An 18132-nucleotide genomic window follows, 5' to 3' on the forward strand; every position below is an offset into this window, starting at 1 on the left:
TATCTGGGGGCATTAACCATCAAACTTCTCATATATATTGAGTACTGAGTGTGAAGTTCTCAGATCACAAATCTGAGAATTTAAGAAAATAATTTTATTTTTCTGTAACAACTTAGTTCCTATGGCAAAAGTCCCCTCACTAGGAGCATCTCAGGCTGTATCTGCTCTCCTACATTTATACAGCCACCTCTTGCTAGTTAGCTGGCCAAGAATTTGATGTCCTTATTTTCTGGTTGTGCTGCAACACCCTCCCCTTCCCTTCCTTCTTGCCCCTCTTTTTGGCCACAGTGGAACGATCCAGGCTAGCAACCTGGATAGGGGAGATTCGGGGTAAGGGTAATATGGGGGCAAACAGTGAATACTTTGCAATATCATGCCACTACATAGGGATTTTATCTAGATTTTTAAATATTTCCGTCTCAGCTGGATGTAGGTTTTCTGGAAACCCAAAACACATTTCTAAGACCACAGTTTTCATCATCATATTAAAAGACCTTTTATTAAGCTTTATTTTCTGAAAATACATGTAACTGTAGAATTTTTTGTGTTCAGAGAGTGCACATTGGGCAAGTATACTCAAGGAAGTAACTTAAGCCTCTTCTGTCTTCAACAATCTGGTTCAGGGGTGCTTAGTTAAGCATCCAACTCTTGACGTCAGCTCAGGTCAAGATCTCATAGTTGTGAGATTGAGCCCTATATAGGGCTCTGTCTTGACAGCATGGAGCCTCCTTGGGACTCTCTTTCCCTCTCTCTCTAAAATGAAATGAAATGAAATGAAATGAAATGAAATGAAATGAAATGAAATGAAATGAAATGAAATGAAATGAAATGAAATAGTAAAGTAAAATAAAATAAAACATTAAAAAAGCCCCCAAAATTAAAAAAAAAATCTAGTTCAGTATAACATTTGATGTTTCAAATTATATGTTCTTTATTCCTAAAGTCTTCTGTGGCCCATAAGAGTGAACTCTGCACTCCCAGGGTTCCAGGTATTTACCTTCTATGGTAGCATTTAACACTCTGTTCACTATATCCCTTATTAGACTACTCGCTGAAGCCCCAGTCAGTGTCTATTTCACTATTGCAACCTAGAGCCTAGACCAGTGCCTGGCTCATAGGAAAGGTACAAAAACTGCTTCGATGAATAAATGAACAAATCCATTGGTACGATTTAAACCTCTTCTCACCTATCCTCAATCTGCAAGAGGAAAGGAATAAGTATAAAAAGTGTTGTAGATGTCTTTTAGTCCAATCATCGACTCAAAGTAAGAATCCTATATATAGAATCTCTACAGATAGTCAGGCTTTTGCTAAAATATTTCCAGAAGAGGGAATATAATTAGCTTTTTCCATTTATGGGTAGTTTGTATTTTTAGAAAGTGCTTTTTTTTTTTTACTGAATCAAAATCTGCCTCTGATCCTATCTGCCTTTTGGAGTTTTGGAGTTTTGCAATTCTATAGTATAATTCCCCAAATTTGTTCAAAAGACACGTAATCAAAAAGATTCAAAAGGTGGTAACGACAGTTCATCTTTGATAGAAATTGCAATCAGCTAGAATATTTATTTTTATTCCAATAAAATATACAAGTCTTGCTTTTGAACGAGGGTATTCACAGAAATGTCAGAAATGGAAAGGGACAGAAATACTGGTGGGCATAGCTATCATATTCAAGAAGAGGAAATCACCTTGAGTTTTCATCTTATCTTCAATGTGAGAGAAGCATTGTTTAGGTGATTTACAAGATATATTACATAACACAAGATGTGGGTTCATTTCTGGTTGTTGTGGTATCTTATACTAGAAAATGTTTTACCAAAATTTCTCCATATGCTTTTGATCTGTCCCCACACTGCCACTGCCTCTGCCTCTGCCTCGTTGTCCTTCTCACCTCAAATTCTGTGTTCGAAACCTAAAATTACCTCTTCTTTTTTTTAAGTATTTATTTATTTCTTTATTTATTTATTTTGAGAATGAGAGACATGTGGGGTGGAGGGGGAGAGAGAGAGGGAGAGAGAGAATCCCAAGCAGATTGAGCACTGTCAGCGCTGACAGAGCTTGACTGGAGGCTCTATCCATGAGATCATGACCTGAGATGAAACCAAGAGTCGGACACTTAACCAACTGAGCCACCCAGGTGCACCCCCCCTCTTCTTAGCCAACTACTTCTACCAACTACTCTATCATTGGTGCCATCATTTCCCTGAGGTTAACTTATCCTGCCCACCCTCCGCCCACCCCCATCCTGTCAGCTGCCCAGTTCCACACATTTCTCCTCCACAGTGTTTCTCACATCTACTTCCTCCTGTCCAGCAACACTAACAGGTGGCCTTCACTGTTGTCGTGATTCAACTTCTGTTTCCCTTCTTCACTCCAGCCTCTAAAAGGCATGCCACAGCCATACTAAATTTTTCTCAAATTCTTCTGCTATCAGTTTGTCATCTAATTTAAAATGTACAATGTATTGATGTCCTGCTGCACCAGAGGCTAACCTCCTCTGCCCCCATCTCAAAGTCCTCTCCTCCAACCCTCTAACCCCTGACTCTCAAAGCACACAGCTTTATTTTAGCAACTGCACTTCCCAACCGCCCCCACCCCCAAACCCCAGGTCCTCTCCACTGGGCACCCTCTCTCCCTGCACCTTGCCCACCCACGACCATGCCACATTTGCTTTTGTATTATCTGCTCTTTCCTGTGGGCCAATTCTAAAGCCCACCCTAAGTCCTATTTCTTCCACCCATTTTTGTCCCAGTTATTCTAGGCTCTGTTCATCTCCTTCCTCTTCTTTTATCATTTTTATTGTGAATCATAAACAAAAGTAAATAACACTTATGTGTACAGTTTAACAAATGGTTGTAAAGAGAACACCCTGGTGATCATCACTCAAATGGGAAATAGAATATTGCTAGAACCCTGAGAGCCCGCCCTCTGCTCCCATGCATCCCTTCTCAATCAACCTTACAGTATTAATAGTCTGTACCTCATAATTTAGCACTTACAGTAATTAAGTACCATCTTGCTTTGTCTTGTGGCTTAAGTGTATTGATTATATTCCTCCTACTCAGTTGTAGGCTCCAGAAGGGCAGGGACTACATTGATTATTCTTTAGAATACCCCACAGTGTCACAAGCAGTGCTAAGCAAATAGGAGTATTCAAGAGATACCTGCTCATTGATGAAAGACTAAGAAAAAGCAACACTGAGAACAATTGGTATGTTTATGTCCAAGAGGCAAGGTCGTTATATCTTTCAAACTCATGTGAACCTTTAAAAAACAGCACAGTTCTACTTTGTTAGGTTCTTTTCCCACATATTACACTCCCTGGTTTCAGTTTTCTTTTCCTTTGTATGGCATTAAGCTTTCCTGGAGATTCCTTGGGAATTTCCAGTTTTGTGAAGCACAATGTACCAGAATGGCTTGTCAATGAATACAGGTCCATGACAACACTACAAAACACCAGTAAAAAAACCAAAACCAAAAACTGCTATAATCATGAAACAACCTTTCTCCTCCACTGTACAATTCTCTCACAAAAAAACTTTGCATTGTATCCAAATGTGGTTAGGGTTAAATGCTTTAGCAAATACCAATTCCATATGTTGAAAGTTTTCTCACACAGGACTTGACTTCATGCCAGTAATAGGGAAGAAAAGATAAACATGTAATAAACAAAAGCAAACATAGGAAATACACATTATTTATAATAAATAAAGAAAAGTAAACATAGGAAATACACATTAACCAAAAAAACAAAAAACAAAAAACTCTGAAGTAGCTCTCTGTAAGTAAAAATGTGACTCAGGGAAATTATGCAGTATGAATTACATAAAAGGTGCATAAAGTCTGCCAGTGATGGCACATTGAAAACAGCATGTATATTACAAGTCCCTAATAACTCTAAAATTTGGCCACATCTATGAACCACTGAGCTGTTGGGTTATGTAAGTATTCTTGCATAGGAGAATCTGAGGGTTAGCAGCAGAAGGAAGGAAATCCAGATTTTTGTCTTATCCTAAGAACTTCAATGACTAGGGGAAAATGCATTGTACTAGAGAATTATTTCTGGCTTGGGCTACTTATAATGAAACAGTGGAGATAAACAGGAAGAAATGGGTTTATTTACAACAGTTTACTTCATGCACAGGCCAGGGAAGCATCTACATTAGGGAGGGTGGTAAGCTACTAAAAATAGCATCTGACAATCAGCACCCAATCGGTTATACAATTAAGCTTAACTATCAAACTTCAACTGTCAAACTTCAGCTAGGAAGAGAAGGACAGAAAATCTTTGGAAGAGTCAGCTTTTCATTTATTCAGTTAACAAATATTTGTTGAGCCTCTACTCTGTGCCAGGCCCTGTTGTGGTCACTGGGGATACATCATTGGACAAAACAGATGAATGTCTTTGTTCTCATGGAGCCTACATTCTAGTGAGGATATGCTGATAGCAATTTGTACAGTGTGATATGTCACTTTTATGCATTTCAAAAACAAAAATATGTGTTTTTCTGTGGTGAAACCATAGAAAGCCTGCAAGTAAACACAAGTTTCAAGATACTGGTTAACTCTAAAAAGAAAGAGACAGGGCAATAGGACCAGGAAGGGAAAAACAGGTACCTTCAATGATATTGGTAATAGTAAAATTCTGAGGGTAGGTAATGGATTTACAGTTGTTTATTTTATTATTTTGCTCAATAATTTAAATGTTACATAATTTGTACATATAAAATATTACATAAAATATTGTATCATAATGTTTTTGGTTTTTAAAAAAATTTATTATTATTATTTTTTTTTAACATTTATTTATTTTTGAGACAGAGAGAGACAGAGCATGAATGGGGGAGGGGCAGAGAGAGAGGGAGACACAGAATCGGAAGCAGGCTCCAGGCTCTGAGCCATCAGCCCAGAGCCCGACGCGGGGCTCGAACTTACAGACCGCGAGATCGAAACCTGAGCCGAACTCGGACGCTCAACCGACTGAGCCACCCAGGCGCCCCCAAAATTTTTTTAACATTTATTTATTTTTGAGAGATGGAGAGAGACAAAGAGAGACAGAGTGTGAGCGGGGGAGGGCAGAGAGAAAGGGAGACACAGAATCTAAAACAGGCTCCAGGCTCTGAGCTGTCAGCACAGAGTCCAATGCCAGTCTCAAACCCACAAATGGTGAGATCACGACCTGAGCCAAAGTTCAGTGCTTAACCAACTGAGCCACCCAGGAGCCTCAGGTTTTTGTTTTTAATGAAAGGGTAAATTTTTTTTTTAAAAAGAGCAAGATGGGAGGGCATGGGACAGGGAAGTTAACCCATGCAGTTATAAAATGGCTAAAAAAAACCTTTTATTGTTCCTTTAAATTGCTATTTTATTTCATATAAGGTATAATTGTATTACTTTTATTACTATTCTTAATAGTTTATTCTATTTAGAAAAGCAAGACCTATAATACCAAGTGGGTATATCCTCAATTGAACTGTCTGAAAACAGACCAAAACACCATAGGCTGGGTGGCTTAAACAACAGAAATTTATTTTCTCACAGTTCTGAAGGCTGGAAGTTTGAGATCAAGGTGACAGTGTAGTTGGGTTCTGGTGAGAGTTTTCTTCCTGGCTTGCAGATGGCTGCCTTCTCACTATGTCTTCCCATGGTGACAAAGAGAGTGGGGCAGTGGGGGGGGGGGGGAATTGAGAGAGAGAGAGCGCAACATTTCTGGTGTCTCTCTTTGTAAGGGCACTAACACCTTATAATGGCCCACCCTTCATGATCTGATCTAAATCTAATTACCTCCCAAAGACCCCATCTCCAGATACCATCACATTCAGGGTTAGACTTTCAACACATGAATTTTTGGGGGACACAAACATTCAGTCCATAAGGGATGCTGTGCAGAGGGCTTTAGGGGGAGTGTTTTAAAGTTACAAGGCAGTGAAGAATCAGGACTCGTCAGAAGGGAAAACTGACCAGGAATATAGTTGAACTGAGGCTTCAGCCAATCTTATGAAGAGCTGTGGAGTGGGATATCCCTTCAGAGATGTAGTGGATTAAGGAAAGGGGGTACTTAAGGAGAGGGGTTTCATTGGCCCTTGGCTACCCCCTGAGGGGCAGAACCCTGAGCAAGACAGTACCCAGGGAGAGAGGCAGTTATGAGCAGTCAGTAACTGATTTTTCCAGCAGCTGGAGGATAAGTGTGTAAGCCCTGAAGAAATGATCTAGAAAGTCACCACTGTGTCTCTTAAATTTTTAGAAGCTAGGACATCGTGATGGTTGAGACAGACTGAAGTTAGAATCTGCACTTTGGGTGGCCCTAAGAAAGTTAGTTGAAATCTCTTAAAAAATTTCCCATCTGTAAAAAGTGGTTGTAGTAATACTAAAACAAGATTATAATAAGGATTATATATTATATAATAAGGATTATATTATATAATAAGGAAAATATGAAATAAATTGTATAGCACCTGGTTCATAATTTCAATAAATGGGAGCTTTTATTATTACTATGTTAATATCTTACATTCCTTCAACAAGATTGGGTATATGCAATTAAACAGGTGTCTCTGATATCACATAATCTGAGAAATTTTCAGTACTATTGATACCAGTGCCTAGGAAATGTTCTGAATTGTAGTCGCAATTATCAGACAACTGTCTGAGATGGCAAATGGATTTAATCTCAAATCTAAGTAGGAGAAATGGTAGTAGCTACTGAAGAGTGTAGTGTTAGGAAATGTTCTGAGGAGACATCCACTTGCATCAAATGCAACTGGGTGTGAAAGAACTTTGTGCAAGAATAAGTTAATCGAAATTATCTAAATTGAGGAAGACAGATACAAATGATCTTAGAAAATGAGCAAAGTATAAGGAATTGTGATATAATATCAGATGGTCTAACATGCATGCAATTGGCGTCCCAGAAAGGGAGGGGAGAGACAGGGGGACACACAAACATGTTTTTATTGTTGAGAGAGAGAAAGTGTGTGCATATGAGGGGCAGAGGGAGAGAGAGAGAATCTTAAGCAGGCTCCACGCTTAGCACGGAGCCCAACACACGGATTGATCCTACAACCCTGGGATCATGACCTGAGCTGAAATCAAGAATCAGACACTCAGCTAGCTGACTGAGACTCCCAGGTGCCCCAACACACAACCATGTTTGAGGAAAGTGGCCTAAGATTTTTCAAAAACAATGAACTAATACATGTTTATTTTAGGTAATTGGCATATAGGTGTTTGTTATATCAATCTACATTTTTTCTTAGTTTTTAAATGTTCACTATTGAAAAGATCAATGTTTAAGAGAAAAGGTTTGGAATCAGGCTACTTGTGTTTGCGTCTCTGTTCCATAATTGTTAGTCTGTCACCTTAAGCAGGTTTCTTTAGCTGTCTAAGCTCTGCCTACTCATCTGTAAACTGGGTATAATCACATACATATCTTATAGAGAACATTACAAAATAGTAAACGCTACCTTTTTAGCATAGTCCCTGATACCTCTAAGGAACACAATAAATGTACAATTTCTCCTTGTTCTCTTTCCTCCTCCTCATTTTCCTCCTCATCATCTTCCTTCTCCTTCATCACCTAGGAAATACTCAGCAGTGGCCATGCCTATGCCCAAAGACCAAATTCATATCTGATACCAAAAACTATAAGGCTATTCCCAGACCACCATAATTCAACAAAAAGTTGCTTCAAATACATTATAAATGAGGTACTATACATGTGCCATCATTGAGACAGGGTGAGCCAGCACGTACACGGGAGAGACTGGAATAATCAGGTCTGTCCATATCTGAGGACATATCCTCTGGTCAAGCACACCTCTCTACCTAATGTACCACAGGTCTGGAAAATAATTGTCAAGCAGCCCGCCACTCCACGACTAAGCTTTTGTTCTAAAAAGAAAGCAAAATGATTCGAGTAGCCCATCAACAACATTATGGTTTCCAACTTCCTTCGTAACCAAGTTTAGCGGTTAGTTTGCCATTCTGGCAGAACAATACACTAGAATGATGTCCCATTTGGTCAGTCTATACCAACTCTGGGTCCCTCTTTGATGACAGGTGATGCTTTATGCTTCCCTGGTTTTTCTCTACTGCACTATCTGGCATCTGTCCATAGGAGAAAATACGGTTGGTTTTCTTTCATACACAGCTTTAAAATTTTTATACTATTTACTTTCATTTGTTTGCAATTTTTTAGGAAGAGCTAGATGTCTTCTGAAAATCCAGAAAATTTCAATATGATCTCTTTTTTCTCAGATTACTTGTCAAAATGGTAAGGGAGAACAGTTCTAGTTTTTAAGCTTGGAGAACCACTGTGTACAAATGACCCTTGAATAATATGGGCTTGAACTGCGTGGGTCCACTTTTATGTGGGTTTTTTATGGTACAGTACTATAACAGTATTTTCTCTTCCTTATGATTTTCTTAATAACAATTTCTTTTCTCTAGCTTTCTTTTTTTCAAAAAAATTTTTATGTTTATTTTTAAGAGAGAGAGAGCACGAGTGGAGCAGGGGCAGAGAGAGGAGAGACAGAGAATTTGAAGCAGGCTCCAGGCTCCGAGCTGACAGCACAGAACCAGACGTGGGGCTCAAACTCACAAGCTATGAGATCATGACCTGAGCTGGTGTCAGATATGAGATCATGACCTGAGCTGGTGTCAGATATGAGATCATGACCTGAGGTGGTGCCACCCAGGCACCCCTCTCTAGCTTACTTTCTTATAAGAATACAGTATATAATACATGTAACAGAAAATATGTGTTAATCAATGGTTTATGTTATTGGGAAGGCTTCTGGTCAACAGTAGGCTATTTGTAGTTAAGTTTTGGGGGGGTCAAAAGTTCTACATGGAGTTTTTACCAGGTCAGTCCTCTGAACCCCTACATTGTTCAAGGGTTGACTGTATATCCTTTTTAAGTTAGTGTTTATTTCTACCTCAAGTTGTGATGTTTAGACCTGTTTATCAACTCACACATGTTAATGTATTCAGTTAGCAAATATTTTTTACCAGACACCTTTTTTGATGGTGGAGATGCATTAATGAATACATCAAAAACATGGTGAAGATCTTGCCTTTGTTGCGCTGACAGCTTAATGAGAAATAAAGAAACAGGAAAACATCAGCCCCGACATGAGATCAATGGCCTTACAGTGACAGCCTAACCAGCATCCACAAGGCCAAATCCTTGGAACAAATGGAAATATCTATAAAACCTCCTGATGGCTCTTCTCTGATTGAACCCTGGCCGGTACAAGTATTGAGCAGGTTTCCATAGGTGTTCCATTCCTGAGGTGGCAGAAAAGCTCTTGCAAGGCAGGCAGTGAGAGGCACACAGGGAGAAATTATGCTCCTGTGCCAAACTGGCTAACACAGACCCTGGGCGGGTGGCTGCAGCAGCGGCTGAAAGGGGAGGTGATGCTGGAGGGTCTGAAATGGTGTCCAAGTGGCGCCCAGCACAGCATTCCATAATAAGTGTGCTTATTGGACGCTCGGGCTATGCTCAGTGCAGTTAGGGGGGGATATCAAGGGAAAATTTTGTAATTCTCTATCCCTGCAGAACAATGTCCTCAAATACATGGCATCACGTTTGCTAGGGTTATTGTAACATTCACTTTTTCTCATCAAAGCTTGTTCCTTACCTTAGTCTGGCATGATTTCAGGTTTCAGTTGAACCTCTGTAGTTGGTAAGGAGGCTGATGCTTCTGCTGCTGTAAAAAGTGCAATTTGTCCCCGTGAAGTTGGGAGGAATTGTGAATGTTCTTCGTTTGGTGGTGTGAAACACAGAGTCCATAAAGTCGACAGCATGGGACCTTTGGGAGTCTCAGAAAAGAGGACGGCTTCTTTGAGCTTGGATAGCTTCCTAGTACTTCTCTCCTAAATGCAGGTTGTGACACTTTTCTTGTCTTATAACTCTTACCCCTTTCCCTTTCTTAACTCATGTTTAGCAAGAGGGGAGGATCATTGCAGCTATAACAACATTGTGGCAAAGAAAGGTAGGCTGGACTTGTTACATATTCACAGTGTATGTGCAGTATTTCCAAACTTACTGCTAAGTTTTGTGTGATTATAAATGTTTACAACACAAACCAATGCCTATTGCAAACAGCTATTTATGTACTACTGAATAGAAACTAGGAATGCAGGTCTTTCAATAACTAGCCTTGTGTCTTTGGGTAAATGTAAACTCTCTGGGCTTCGGCTTCTTTTTTTTTTTTTTTTTTTTTTACATATAAGTCACTTTGGTTCAATAAATTTTCTTCTCCTTAAATAGGTTTATTATTTAGGCTTGCATTTTGCAGTAAAACTTCCAATCAACAAAGAAGCCCAGAAAGTATCAGGAAAAGCAACATTATGTCAGTTATTATTGTTACTCAGTTTCAAATTCCATTGATATTAATACTTTCATTTAATGGCAGCTTGTGAATGGACTTGTTTATTCTCTTAACAGAGGAAAGAGTAACACCCAAATCCTTATTATACTGAGACATATTGTTTTTAGATTTTCATCACTTAAAAGTGTCAAAAAAATTCCCTTTTGGGAATTTTTGGGCTGTCTAAAAAAAATGAAACAATTCACCTTGATAGTAATAAATCAGCCAAGTGAAGCTTCCACACATCATATTCCTTGAAGAGTATCTTGAAAGAAAGATCAAAACCCTTTTAAAATCCCTGTAGCCTCAAAAGCTCCCATTTTTCTCGGGAAGTTCCCCTGATTCATGGAATTCAAAAAATCTTAAGATTCAGATCTGATGAAAACTGGAAGAAAATCCCCTAACACTTGTGTTTATCAACATTTCAAAAGAACAAAGTTTAAAATCTTAGTGGGTGAGTTGGTCCGGATGTGAGACATTCTGAGACCATCTTCTTTGGCCTGATTGCTATCAGATATAAAAATAAATCCAACCCAGCAGCCAGGAAGGGCTACACTTTTCTGCATAAAAATAAACTGAATAACTTGGTTTAGAGAAATGAACTGAAATAAACTCTCTGACAATAGTGAAACAAAAGAATGAGAAGTAGGGAAGGTGAAGAGGAAAGAAATAAGCTTTTAAACCTTAGAAACAAGAAAAAAGTAAATTTACCACTCAAGCTGTTACCTGTGACACCACTGTGTCATCTGGTCCCCAGTGCTCCAGTAGATATTTTACATACATGACATATTGTGTGCACAAGTGGATAGCTCAGCTTGTGGTTAAGTGCATCCACCTAAGCAGTTCAGGTGTATTGGAATAGACTTTGGCAAATCTGTTTTCATGAAGGTGCTGAAGATCCTCCTGGAAAACAATTTCTCCTAAGGGAGACAGACATTATGTGCTGAATCAAGGCTTGATCATCAGAAGAAGAGGAGAGAGGAGACAGTCTGAGTGTACTCAATACTGTGAGTACTGACTACTGTGTTACTTAGATATCTGCCTTGCCCATGGACCCTTTTTGGTCAGGGAGAAAGAGCCAAGGGAGAGTATGCATGAAAAGAGCTTTTCCACTAAAATTCAACAAAGTATTTGTCATCCTCTGTACAGCGTAACACAAAACGGAGAAGAGAGGTATGCCTGTATTTAGCACAATCCAACAAATAGTTTTAGCACACCGAGGGAGAAGTGAATGACAAGTGACTATAGCCCTCTGGTGAGATGTAGCAGACACGTAAGAAGTAACAGTGGGATCTGTTGGATGTCTCATGATAACTGACTGGAGATGTTCATTTGTGCTCTTAGAAATTCACTATTACTCCCAGAAAGTTTGTAGGCAAAAAGATGAGTGTATTAGTCAGGAGAGGCTAGGTGGTCATAACAAACATGACACTGATACTTCCAAGCCAATGGTCAGAAGAAGTGCTATACCCTTGCCTAAATGCAAGTGAGCCAGGGGCTATGGAAGAGTGGATAGATCTCTGCCACCATGAATAATGGATGCTATAAAGAGGAAGCAGGTGGAGGCAAGAGCTAATGAAATACACTCGTAATTTGACTTCATTCATTCCCACATACCAATGAGATCAAGGTCGATATACATAATACTTTTACATAATTCTCATTAGAGAGGAAACAAACTCAGAGAAGTTAAATAACACACAGAGCTGTCCATTTCTCCTTGACTCCAAATATGTTCTTTGTTTGAATTAGTCCATGGGCACCGCAAAGTGATATGCTTTAAAATAACCCCAATCATTTACTGAGTTTCTGTTCCATTCGTTCCTTATTATCTCATTCAGTTTTTTCACAGCAACCCAGTGAAGTAAGGTCGGTATTATTCTCAACAGGCACAGAGAGTTTAAGTAACTTGCTCTATGTCACAAGGTCTGTAGGAGGACTAGCTATGGCTTCAGCCCAGATCTTCTGCCTTCAACTCTAGAGCTATTTCCAAACAATTGCACCCAGAAAGTTAAGAATTTGCCCAAGGTGACACTACTGGGAAGCAGCAGAGTAGAATTTGAAAACAAATCATAAGAGTCCCAGTCTGATTCTCTTTGCATCACAATGTCTCTCTTTAATTAGTGGCACAGATACTTCAACTATACCCATTATCAATGTCATCAATTGCTAGCTGTAAACTTGGTTCCCCACAAACTATTGGTTCATAGGGTGACTGTCACTCTGGAGAATAATAGCTTCTCTCTAATTTAAAACTTTATTTTTCATTTGAATAAGTCATTGGACACCTCTTAAAGCATAGAGTCCTTTAACCTTCACAAGCTGAACACAAATAACTTTTCCGTGAATTGTTTTAGACTCAAAGTCTGTAGAACAGATGCTTAATTGTCACCCATAGGATTTTTTTGAGGCAGAATCTATAAAGAAAACCTCAAGCAATGTCAGTTGACATGAGCTGAGAAAAAAGGAGGTGAAAAGCTATCAGGAAAAGAGAGTTAAAGGAAATGGATATTAAATAATAGATAAGATTGAATACAATTATTTTTTCTAAATGTAAAGGAAAATGTATGTCATGAAAAATGATAGGAAACAGAGCCTATGGTAAAAATTTATTAGAGTGAGGATAGAATCAAAGCAGGAAAGAGAAAACTAGAGAAAGCCAAGAGTCATTTGAATATCAACTATTGTCCAGGTTACTTCTCATGTGGAAAATCCATCCCATTTGCATAGAGTTTGAGACTTATTTCAAGTAGATTCAAGTTTGTTTATCTGCAAGTAGACTGATTTTCACATACAGTCTCTATTAAAAAATAGCCTTTATAACAGGACATGCCTGTAAGATGGCCCACAGCCTCTATCTTCAAATTATTACAAAAACAAAGGATATAAGATTTAGCTTTCACCATTTCCCCTAAAGGGCAAACAAGGGGCTCCAATCACAAAGACCATCAAAATGACCACATTTAAATCCAAAGTTGATGGGTCTCAACTCAGGCTACTCATTAATGGCCAGAGGAACATTAATAAACTCTGCCTTGTGGGCTCACCCACAGTGATTCCGACTTAACTGAAGTAGAGGGGCCCAGGCAACTATATAAAAAAAATTCTTCCTGGGTAATCTGATATCTGAAGTTTTGCCTTCTACTGTCAATTTCTACTGTCAATCCTGTTTACATGCACATTTCTTTGAATAATTAGCCAGCCCACCCAAGCAAACGCAATGTAAGTAAGTCCTAACTCTTGGGAGATTAGCCATATCATGCTTTGAACAGTGGGAGTTATTTTTTAGTTTAGCTTAGTTACTAGTGTATTCTTAACAAATACATGTCATGAGTGGCACTTTAATCGCATTTTTAATATGAGAAACATAACAAGTTAGTGTTAAGCCTTTTACTTTAATGAACACGGTAAAAACCTTCCCCACATCTTATCGTTAAATTTATTTAAAAAAAAAATTTTTTTTTAACATTTATTTATTTTTGAGACAGAGAGAGACAGAGCATGAACGGGGGGGGGGGGGGGGGGTCAGAGAGAGAGGGAGACACAGAATCTGAAACAGGCTCCAGGCTCTGAGCAGTCAGCACAGAGCCCGACGCGGGGCTCGAACCCACGGACAGTGAGATCGTGACCTGAGCCGAAGTCGGACTCTTAACTGACTGAGCCACCCAGGCGCCCTTCTTATCGTTAAATTTAAAACTTTATTTTTAGCAGTTCTGTCCGTTCACTTCTGTGCCCTTCCTTGAGTGTGGTATGACGCTCGGCATGTCTGCTGTCTTTATTTTTATATTCATCTATTCCTTTGTAATATGGTAATTAGTTTTAAGTGGAAAGCCAATCCCAACTGTGAGAGGTGAACTATTACTACTGGTTAATGTACCACTAGAAGACCAGGCACAGTAAGACAGAAAAAAAGTTATTCTTATGTTTTCTTGTTGGTTTATTATTACCAATAATTAGGAAAACATCGTGCAAAATTTGTCACTTAAGCATAAACAAGAATAGAGATGGAAAAAGAAAGCAAAGAATGTTAAAATAAGAAACTGAGTTTTTGGGGAGCAATCACTAAGCCTAAGTCATTTTATGTCCCAGAAGACTGGGGTTCATTATCCAAATCCTGATCCATTGGTGGAGGGAGAGTCTCTGGAATGCTAGTTATCCTCTGAAATGACAAGTAAAATTGTGTGTGTGTGTGTGTACATGTGCACACGTGCATGCACTTTTCTGGAGACAGGTACTCATCACCTTTACCAAAAGTTTCCGAGTGAGGCATCTACAAATTGGCTTGAAGGAGTATTACCTCCTCAAATCTTCACTTTCTTAGCCATAACCGATATTGATTCTTGTCATTACAGTTGGCCCTTGAACAACACAGGTTTGAACAGTGCAGACCCACCCAAATGCAGATTTAAAAAAAAAAACTTTTTAAGTTTATTCATTTTTGAGAGAGAGAGAGACAGAGCATGAGCAGGGAAGGGGAAGAGAAAGAGAGGGAGACACAGAATCCAAAGCAGACTCCAGGCTCCAAGCAGTCAGCACAGAGCCCAAGGTGGGGCTTGAACCCATGAACCATGAGATCATGACCTGAGCTGAAGTCCAACGCTTAACTGATGGAGCCAGGCAGGTGCCCCTAAATGCAGATTTTTTTTACAGTACAGTATTTGTAAGTGTATTTCCTCTTCCTTATGATTTTCTTCAACAACGTTTTCTTTATTCTAGCTTACTTTATTTTAAGAATATAGCACATAACATAAAATCTGTGAATTAATCAATTATGTTATTGATAAGTCTTCTGACCAAAATAGGCTGTTAGGAGTTAAGTTTTTGAGGTTTCAAAACTTTTTGACCTTGTGTTGGGGGGTGGGTACCCCAAACCCCACATTGTTCGATTCTCAACTGTACTCTTCTTATAGGATCTCTTTACTGCCACAAGCCATAAAAACTTGATGAATTTCTTTAGGGTGTCCTTGCAAGGATTCTTTTTTTTTTTTTAACCTGTTTTATTTTTTATTTTTTTAAATCTACATCCAAATTAGTTAGCATATAGTGCAACAATGATTTCAGGAGTAGATTCCTTAATGCCCCTTACCCATTTAGCCCATCCCCCCTCCCACACCCCCTCCAGTAACCCTCAGTTTGTTCTCCATATTTATGAGTCTTTTCTGTTTTGTCCCCCTCCCTGTTTTTGTATTATTTTTATTTCCCTTCCCTTATGTTCATCTGTTTTGTCTCTTAACGTCCTCATATGAGTGAAGTCATATGATTTTTATCTTTCTCTGAATGACTAATTTCACTTAGCATAATACCCTCCAGTTCCATCCATGTAGTTGCAAATGGCAAGATTTCATTCTTTTTGATTGCTGAGTAATACTCCATTGTATATAGATACCACATCTTCTTTATCCATTCATCCATCAGTGAAAATTTAGGCTCTTTCCATACTTTGGTTGCTATAAACATGGGGGTGCAGGTGTCCCTTTGAAACAGCACACCTGTATCCCGTGGACAAATGCCTAGTAGTGCAATTGCTGGGTCGTAGGGTAGTTCTATTTTTAGTTTTTTGAGGACTCTCCATACTGTTTTCCAGAGTGGCTGCACCAGCTTGCATTGCCACCAACAATGCAAAAGAGATCCTCTTTCTCCGCATTGTCACCAGCATCTGTTGTTGCCTGAGTTGTTCATGTTAGCCATTCTGACAGGTGTAAGGTGGTATCTCATTGTGGGTTTGATTTGTATTTCCCTGACGATGAGTGATGTTGAGCATTTTTTCATGTGTCTGTTGGCCATCTGGATGTCTTCCTTGGAGAAGTCTATTCATGTCTTTCGCCCATTTCTTCACTGGATTATTTGTTTTTTGGGTGTTGAGTTTGATAAGTGCTTTATAGATTTTGGATACTAACCCTTTATCTGATATGTCATTTGCAAACATCTTCCCCCATTCTGTCGTTGGTTGCCTTTTAGTTTTGCTGATTGTTTCCTTCGCTGTGCAGAAGCTATTTATTTTGATGACGTCGCAGTAGTTCACTTTTGCTTTTGTTTCCCTTGCCTCCAGGGACGTGTTGAGTAAGAAGTTGCTGTGGGAAAGATCAAAGAGGTTTTTCCCTGCTCTCCTCAAGGATTTTGGTGGCTTCCTGTCATACATTGAGGTCTTTCATCCATTTTGAATTTATTTTTGTGTCTGGTGTAAGAAAGTGGTCCAGGTTCATTCTTCTGCATGCCGCTGTCCAGTTTCCCGGCACCACTTGCTGAAGAGACTGTGCTTATTCCATTGGATATTCTTTGCTGTTTTGTCAAAGATTAGTTGGCCATATGTTTGTGGGTCTGTTTCTGGGTTCTCTATTCTGTTCCATTGATCTGAGTGTCTGTTCTTGTGCCAGTACCATACTGTCTTGATGATTACAACTTTGTAGTATAGCTTGAAGTTTGGGATTGTGATGCCTCCTGCTTTGGTGTTCTTTTTCAAGATCGCTTTGGCTATTCGGGGTTCCATACAAATTTTAGGATTATTTGTTCCAGCTCTGTGAAGAATGCTGGTGTTATTATGATAGGGATTGCATTGAATATGTAGATTGCTTTGGGTAGTATCGACATTTTAACAATATTTGTTCTTCCTATCCAGGAGCATGGAATCTTTTTCCATTTTTTGGTGTCTTCAATTTCTCTCATAAGCTTTCTATACTTTTCAGTGTATAGATTTTTCACCTCTTTGGTTAGATTTATTCCTAGGTATTTTATGGTTTTTGGTGCAACTGTAAATGGGATCGGTTCCTTGATTTCTCTTTCTGCCACTTCATTGTTGGTGTATAGGAATGCAACCGATTTCTGTGCGTTGATTTTATATCCTGCAACTTTGCTGAATTCATGAATCAGTTCTAGCAGTTTTTTGGTGGAATCTTTTGGGTTTTCCATATAAAGTATCATGTCATCTGTGAAGAGTGAAAATTTGACCTCCTCCTGGCCAATTTGGATGCTTTTTATTTCTTTGTGTTGTCTGATTGCAGAGGCTAAGACTTCCAATACTACGTTGAATAACAGTGGCGAGAGTGGACATCCCTGTCTTGTTTCTGACCTTAGGGGGAAAGCTCTCAGTTTTTCCCCATTGAGGATGATATTAGTGTTGGGTCGTTCATATATGGCTTTTATGATCTCGAGGTATGCTCCTTCTATCCCTACTTTCTTGAGGGTTTTTATCAAGAAAGGATGCTGTATTTTGTCAAATGCTTTCTCTGCATCTATTGAGAGGATCCTATGGTTCTTGTCCTTTCTTTTATTGATGTGATGAGTCACGTTAATTGTTTTGCGGATATTGAACCAGCCCTGCATCCCAGGTATAAATCCTGCTTGGTCGTGGTGAATAATTTTTTTAATGTATTGTTGGATCTGTTTGGCTAATATCTTGTTGAGGACTTTTGCATCCATGTTCATCAGGGAAATTGGTCTCTAGTTCTCCTTTTTAGTGGGGTCTCTGTCTGGTTTTGGAATCAAGGTAATGCTGGCTTCATAGAAAGAGTTTGGAAGTTTTCCTTCCATTTCTATTTTTTGGAACACTTCAAGAGAATAGGTATTAACTCTTCCTTAAATGTTTGGTAGAATTCCCCTGGAAAGCCATCTGGCCCTGGACTCTTGTTTTTTTTTTTTGCAGATTTTTGATTACTAATTTGATTTCCTTACTGGTTATGGGTCTGTTCAAATTTTCTATTTCTTCCTGTTTCAGTTTTGGTAGTGTATATATTTCTAGGGATTTGTCCATTTCTTCAGGATTCCCC

This window comes from Panthera pardus, unplaced genomic scaffold, assembly GCF_024362965.1.
Source record: "Panthera pardus isolate Hobbes unplaced genomic scaffold, ASM2436296v1 HiC_scaffold_11, whole genome shotgun sequence".
Lineage (NCBI taxonomy): Eukaryota > Metazoa > Chordata > Mammalia > Carnivora > Felidae > Panthera > Panthera pardus.